We start from the raw sequence: 8175 nt of genomic DNA on the forward strand, positions 1-8175 counted from the left end.
GTATGTGTAAGTTGTGGCTGGTATCTCTGGACCATTGATTGCTCCTTTCTGCAAACTGAATGGCCACTGAAGGGAGGAAAAATATATTCCTGCTGGGTTATTTCTTCAGTTGTCACTTTTTGTACCAATACCATGCTGCAAACAGTGACTGAGAGTTGTTAGTTCAGTAGACAAAAGTGACTTCTAAAATTACTGAACTGGCATTACTGAACCCAGTTGATGCTTATAAAATAATATGGCTTGATGTTTAAAAATAGGTTGCGTTTCTAGGAAACAAGGCGTGAGCTTACTAATAAGAGTCAGTACCTTCATATAACCACATCAGCTGTACAGTGTTTGCTTCAGGTGAGCTTGAGAAATAAAGCTGTTCACTTGGTGGAGTCTGGCAAGAACGTAGAAGAGTAAATATTATGGACTCACTCCTTGCCCATTTTTATAGAAAGAGTGCATGTACATAAATACAGTGGTTCCTGGAGGATGACCTCTGTGTGCATAAAGATTGACAACAGGGTAGAGAGGGAGAAAAAACTGAAATTTAGTTGTGTTTGGAGTGTTTCCAGGACAGGCTAAAGGGAGAGGGAGGAGTGGCTCCTCCTATATGCTGCCTTTGTTGTTGGTTACTGAGCAGCTGACTCCCACATTGGGGATTTTAGAGCCTGTGAGCTGAGCTGGAGAGGGGCCACACAGAGCCCTTGTTCACAGTGAGGTTTCTACCTCTGGAGAACTATAGGAGTAGCCTCAAGATAGAACCCCGAAGTAGAAGACAAACAACCTGGAAAGGCAGTTGCCCTACTGCTGGACAGCAGCCTCGAAGCCAAAGCCGGAGCATGAAACACCCCACATCCCTGATTTTCATAGCTTGAGCACAGTAGATGGTCTTAGTCACTGTAGTCATGGTTTCTGTGTGTAGAGGTTGTGATGATGGCTTGCATTTATGGCTTCCAGTTAAGAATAACTGTAGCTGAGCTGGTGAGAAAGGCTAGATAGTCTCACCTTTGCCTCTATAAAGAGGTGGCTCTTCTCTACAGCTGCAGATGTTATGTGCTAGACACCTGCCACACTTCCATCTGGAGTCCCAAGTGAGATAACAGCTATATATTGAAAATATTGCCTTTAACCAGAGTTCACAGCATGTGGAACAGACTCCCAACCATAATCCTCTCCCACTGCTGCCACTTTTGGTAGCTGATTTAGAGAGGTTTTCAGGAGAGGCAGTCTTTTGTGGTTGTCAACATTCAAACTTTGAGAAACACACATCTCTCATTGACCACTCATCACAACCAGGACAGTAGCCTATCTACAGTGTGAACAAACAGTTTGAAGATCATTCTGCTCCTGCCCTCACCCCAGGGTGGGGACAGCTACTGGTTGTAAAGCCCACATACTAGAGGTAAACCTTATCTTGAGACGTTATTGCTAACATGAGCTTATTTGAAATGCTTTCTTTGAAGCATTGGTCTGGTGGAGGTGGTCATAATAGACCTGCCTTTCACATCCTTGAGCATCCAAGCACCTTAAGAGGTTTGAACTCTTGGTATCCATAGCAACCCTCTGACACGCTGCTGCCCTGGTTCCTGTCTCCTAACTCTACTGGTAGCAGAGAACTAGCAGTCTGAGCAGTTGCAGAAGCATCCATCTATAAGCAACACGTGCCCAAAGATCCAGTGTAAACACCTAGGATTATATCCTGCAAACTGTAGATGTAATACAAAAAATAAGGCTCTTTATCTCAACCCATAAAAAAAATCCAAACAGACACACCCCAGAACACTTTATAGTCAGAATGTTAAGCACAAGTTACAAGAAAAGGGTATTAAAAACATTCAGAAAAAGAAGTGTTAAATACAAGAGAATACCTGTTGACTTGTCCTCTCTATTGGGTATAAATATTTCAGGCAGGAGGAAATGGCAGGAATTATTTAAAGCCCTCAAAGTCAAGGATTTCCAAATATAATGCTTCATCTACTCAGACTACCATTTAAGACTGAAGGAGGGAAAAGGAGCTTTACGTAAGGAAAAAAAAAAAATAGAGGAGATACTTCACCAAGTTGACTTTGAAAGAAATACTCTGGGGTCTATTATACTATTATAAAATAACAACAAATTTCATCCAGAGATTGAACAAACATCAAAATTAGGAATGTTGAGGACTAAAGTAAAATGTAGATGGTCAAAAACAGTTTTAGATGGAGCCATTCAAGAGGCCACAAATAAAATAATCACATATAAGCCTCAGTATAATCGCCAAAGAAAAATCTTTGGAAATAACACATAAGGCAACAGAAATGAAACCCAAACAAAACCAAAAAATGTTGTCAAAAAATAAAAAAGACAAACTGAAGTCACAACAGACCAAATAATAAAGTAGCAGTTAACACAAATATTTCAACACAGACAAAAGCACGGACCTAAGGATAGAAAAAAATCCTATAAGCAAATGGTAACTAGAAAAAGTCGCAGCTATACTATTATTAGATAAAATATATTTTCAGTTAAAAGAGACAAATGGATATTATGATTAAAATTTTAAAATAGGGCCCTCCCTGGTGGCGCAGTGGGTTAAAGCACAGCACTAAGCATCTTAAGTCACTTCCTCATGAGTTCAATCCCCACCTGCCCTGCAGGAGATCCACATGGCGTGGCAGATCTCTCCTGACCTGCCTGCTGCTCCCCTCAGCAGTGTACTTCATTGATCTGCCTGTTCTGCTCCCCGCTCTGTCTCTGGTGAATCCTCTCACCCTCCACATCTCTAGCCTGTACCCCAGTTCTGTATGAATAAATAAATCTTTAAAAAAATTTAAAATAAGGAGACATAACACATATATACCAAATGATGGAGCATCTTAACAACATAATAGGTGATTTTAACACTTGTTGTATAGACAGAACAAAACAATAAAAAAAAAAAAAACCATAGTGGCCTTAAGTGAAACACTGGACCAGATAGGCTAATAGACATCTACAGAATACTCCCCCTAAAAGTGCAGTGTTTACTTTTTTTTCAAGTGCACATAAAACATTCTCAAGAATAGACCATCTGTTGGGACACAAGTTAATTGTCAATCAACTTAATGAAGATTGAAGTTATACCAGTTTCACTTCTGATCATATTGAAACTGAAAATTATACTGTGGTTGAAGCTCCTTTGAAGACATTGTAACCAATTAGGTAATTAATAGAAAGGACTGGTTTCATCTTGTTGTAGAAATTCATGTCTTATTTAAGATTTCCAAGCTGTTGATTTAAGAGAGAGAAGCAAAAATGATGGGCTTATCTCATCAGTGGGAACACTGGTAAAGTCTTGGCATACTCAGTCACAACTCTGACCTCCTTCTCACTACATGCCTACCCTCCAGTTCATACCAGCCCTCCCAGACTCCACACTTAAGAGAACCAAAATAAAATTAGTTTAACTGCTTAGTCCTGATATTGGAGTCACAGTTTGCTTAGTTGAGTTTTAAAGTTAACAGCAAACAAAATCTCTAGGCAGACAAAAAATGAATATATTATTGTAGCTTGTTTGTGTTGAGATAACTTTACTCTGTGGTTCTGGTTTTTCACTATCATTTTGCCTGAACATTTAACACATATGCAATACATAGTGACTGTAGAGAATTTTCAGATGTCAGAACAATAATTCCTTGTCAGCCTTCTATTGGAGAACATTTTAGGTAAGAGAAGCCATTTAGGCAAGAGGAAGAATTGTAGGAATTCTTTCTGAGATTGCTGCTCCAAGGCAAAAAAAAAAAAAAAAGTTATCAAATGTGACTGAAATATGTGGTTAATTGTTTGGTGTGGGCAAGTTTTCCTCAAGACTTTTCTTAGCCATCTTGTGTAGCTGTATGATACTTTCTTTTCCTCCAAGTCATTTTCAGTGAACACAGTGCTAGAAAGACTCTGTCTCTAATTCAGGGGTGTACAGAGAATAACTGGGAGGAGGACATTATGTGTTGGGGACAGTTGTCAGTAAATTTGATTTGTTAAATTATGTTAGGAATGAATTACAGGAATGAATTACAGAAGAGATTTGTTGTTCTGAAATTAGGGGTTTGCAGAGTTCTTCTAGCCAATGACTGGAGCTTCAAGCTGGACGATTATTAAAATAAGTGAGTGACTTTGGAGAGCAAACTTGTTTTGTGGGCAAGATAGATTCAGTTATGAATAAATTAGATTGTCAAAACCAATGCTATTTTGGACTGTAGCCCTGCTATTACAGATATTTTGAAATAGATAATGACGGTTGACTACTAGGATAGCATGGGATATATGATGAATCTTTTAACACAGTGTAAATGAGGTAGTTAATTGGAGGAATTCTGAGATTGCTGCTTCAAAAAAAAAAAAAGTTACCTAGAAATGTATCACTGAATGAAATGTGGTTAATTGATTGGTGTGGGCAAGCTAACCTCAAATGACCTTGTTTGGCCTTCTTGTGTAACTGTATGATGCTTCTTTTCCTCCAATAAAAGTGTTAGTTGGATGTGCAACCCTGTGTCCAACTTCTTTGTTGAAGAAAATAGTGTTACCCCTGGGTCATTGCCAGAGGGGGTTTGTGCTCATTCATGATTGATCACATTTTTTGTCATGCTTGTAATTCAGTTTAATGATGTTAGTTTGCATTTGTACTAGCCACTGATAATTTTTAAAAATTTGTTTTCTTTCATTATTTTTCTTTTTCATACAATAATTGGGTTTTCCCCTCAATTGCAGTCCCCGTAGTTCTCCCACCACCATAGCACCCATGAACCATCACCATCGTCCCTTGTTTTCTTCCCTCCTTTGTTTTGACCCCTTTCCTACCTTTCCCTTAATATATGCCTCAGCTGATCATTTGTTGTTAAATTTTTGATGTTTCTACTAGAAGGTGGCAAACTTCAGTTACCATCTGTGTACTCCATGAACATTTTAAGATGTAGACAGAATCTGTTTGCCTTGGGTCAAGAACAGTATCTGCACTCAATACATTTTTCAAGCACTAATTGAATAAGGAAAGGGGCAGAGAAAGTGTGTCTCTCTATAGGATGAGATGGGAACTGGGCAACTTTTCCCTGTTATGACCATCTCTTCACCACTCTGCTTAATGCGAGTCTGTTTAACTTTTCCTTTTCCATTTTATGCTGTATTATTTCTTATGGCAGTAACATTGGTTAACAACACTGCATATAATTTGGAAGTACAGGTTCACGACTCTTAAATATATGTTGCCACACCACACCCAACACCAGAGCACCCATTAACTCTCCCACAGCCCACTGGGCACTCTCCCCTATTTCCTCTCTGCTTCCTCTCCTCCTCCTCTTGCAGAGTTAATTCTGTATTGGATTCCTAGGGAATAGCTTTGTTTCCAGGACAGCTTTATTTCCCTCTCTCTTCCCAAATGCTATTGCTATTCTTACTTAGCTCCATTCCAGGTGAACATTTCTTCTTCCTGCATCACTAAGAGTTAAGTGTTCCTGATGACAATGCACTGTTATGACGAAAGTAGTTAGATATAAATTGAAAGTGGCTCATAGTTTCCCAGTGGTTTTTCACATTGGAAAAAAATGTGCTAACCAAACACTTCTTGCTTGTAGTATATGATACAGTGAAGGACAGGGACAGCTACATAAATTGCAAGGCCCACAACTAAATGAAAAGAGAGGGAGGCCCAGCTTGGTCTGGGGAGACAATTTTCCTTTCCTGTGGGTTGTCACCCCACAATGTAGAGGGTCGATCTCCATTTGTTTATGCCCCAGTCTGCTTGGAGCCCCTTCTGGGGATGGACAAGAGGATTCTATTGAGCCACCCATCTACCTGCTCATCCACTAGTGGACTTCCAGCTCAGGAACAGGTGGGCAATGCCTCTCTAAACCCCTACCTGGTCACCAGGCTCAGTGGGGAGCTGACACTATACATGAACCAAGACTTTACGCCAGGCTTCTTTGTCCCTTTGGACTTCATGGAGGAAACAGATTCACAGGTACAGTTATTATGAATTTGAAGACAGTTATCACAGAACAAGATCCGTCCCTTCTGAGCATGAGATTGTTTAGCTTTCCTGCTCACATGCCTGTGACCTTTGCCCTAGTGAAGTACAAATCTTCTCAGACATATTTTCTGAAAGAGGTCACCTGTGTGGGCACAGTTCACTTCTGCCTGGAGCTTCAAGCTTGAGGGCACCTCATCACTGTTGTTTGGTTTCTTTGTTGCTTCTGCTACCTTTTTTTTTTAAGACTTACTTATGCATATAAGAGCCGGGGTACAGGCCAGAGGTGTGAGGGGTGGTGAGAGGATTCAGCAGAGACAGAGTAGGGAGCAGAACAGGCAGAGTGACTGAAAAACACTGCTGAGAGGAGCAGCGGGCAGACAGGAGAGGTTTGTCAGGCCATGTGGGTCATCTCCATGGCTGTGGATCAAACTTGTGTTGCAGTGGCTGTGGAAAGCTTCATAGTGCTGCACTTTAACCCTTTGTGCACCAGGGAGGGCCACTGCTACTTTATAACATGGAATTTCTAAAATGACCAGCAAAAAAGGATGTTCCCTTTTTCCTATCACCAGTCTCCATAGATGTACTCAATGTAATGGTTTTGGACAATAAGATGCATTAACTGTTATTCTCGGGTTTTTTTTTTTTTCTCCTACAAGGGAAGTACTATTTCTGTTTCACTTATCTGGAAATGGAGGCACAGAGTGGTTGATAAGTACCTTTCCTAAAGTCATGCAGTAATTGGCAAAGCTGTTGGAAACTTGTGAAAAACTCTCATACTCCTTAGCCTCTTCTGTCCTCACTGCTGTAATGAAAATTTTAGTGTCAAACTTTTATGACAGCCTGCTTTCTGGGGCAGCTTTGTCCCTTAGGAACTTACCATGTAGGAAACTATTGGTATTTTGTGACTTTTAAGCTTTGAACACATTTTAGTCATTAATTCAGCCTAGTGCTTTATGCAATATGATTCTGCCTCTGTGAATTTGATATATTTTTAGCTTTTGTCCACAAAGTTTTTAGATTGCACAGATTTCTTTGAGCCTGATTTGCATCCTCCACTTTGTTGTTTTGTGGCTTTTGATGGTTAGTATTGATGGATGCCTGTGTGGTGGAGAATGTAAGAGGAAAAACTGAGAGCCTCCCAAAGGAAACACTTTGATTTTTAAAAGCTCATTAAAAACTTCTAAAGTAACCTCAAGGGCCTATTAGAGTCTTTAGTGTGTTTACTAGTTGCCTGCTGAGTGGGTGATTGTGCATATAGACTGAGGTAGCCCTGCTCAAATCTTGCCTCTGCTCTATTAGCCTCTGTATCTTTACCTGTAAAGTGGGAATAATAGTAGCACTTACTTAGTCCTAGGTTATTAAGGTATGTATTAGGTGTAGAGCTTGGGACATAGAGAGCTGTCACCAGGTATTCACTGGTATTACAGAAATGAAGGCAAGGCTTGGAAGAACAATTCAAGGCTCTACTCTGTGATTGACAGAAGTTGTATCCTCCATGGACTAAGCAGTGGAATGAGACCACAGTGACAGTCTCTTGAGGTCTTCATCCCAAGATTGGTTGACTAATGTCCACCATCTCTATCACAGAGTATTAGTCTATGAGGTATTAGTGAGCTTATCCAGAACCCTCCTTAGAGTGAAGACAGATTACCTGGCTAACACTTACCCAGCACTGCTACTCTGGGCCTTATGTAAATGATAGAGATACCAAGTGAAATTAGTATACCCCCTTCTTTGAAGCTTCTCTTCCAACTAAGGGACAAATAATGTGAAGACATGACTGCTACAGCGTGATAAATACTTTAATATATAGGCAGATGCCCTAAGATATCAGATGAGTTGGAAGGAAGCTGTTCTTTATTGACACTTTATCTTCAAGGGTAAGCATTTTCTTATAATAGAATATTACTAGTATCAGAAAGTCAGATAACTTATTTTAATTTTTTTCCAGTATAAGTTACCGATATTTAAAATGTAGCCTAACTTTGACTAGTCATTTGACAGCTACCTAGCTTTAAACTTTAAATTTTTCTAACAATATTTTTATCCAAAAATCGTCACAATTTAGGTAAATAATATTCTTCTGATTACTGAAAAATTGTTATTTTTACTGATTACCTACTGATTTTATATATATGTATGTATATATGTATGTATTTACATATATAGTATATATTTAGTGTGTGTATATATAGCGTATATATAGT

The sequence above is a fragment of the Condylura cristata genome, unplaced genomic scaffold, assembly GCF_000260355.1.
Source record: "Condylura cristata isolate star-nosed mole 26May11 unplaced genomic scaffold, ConCri1.0 scaffold00036, whole genome shotgun sequence".
Classification (NCBI taxonomy): Eukaryota; Metazoa; Chordata; class Mammalia; order Eulipotyphla; family Talpidae; genus Condylura; species Condylura cristata.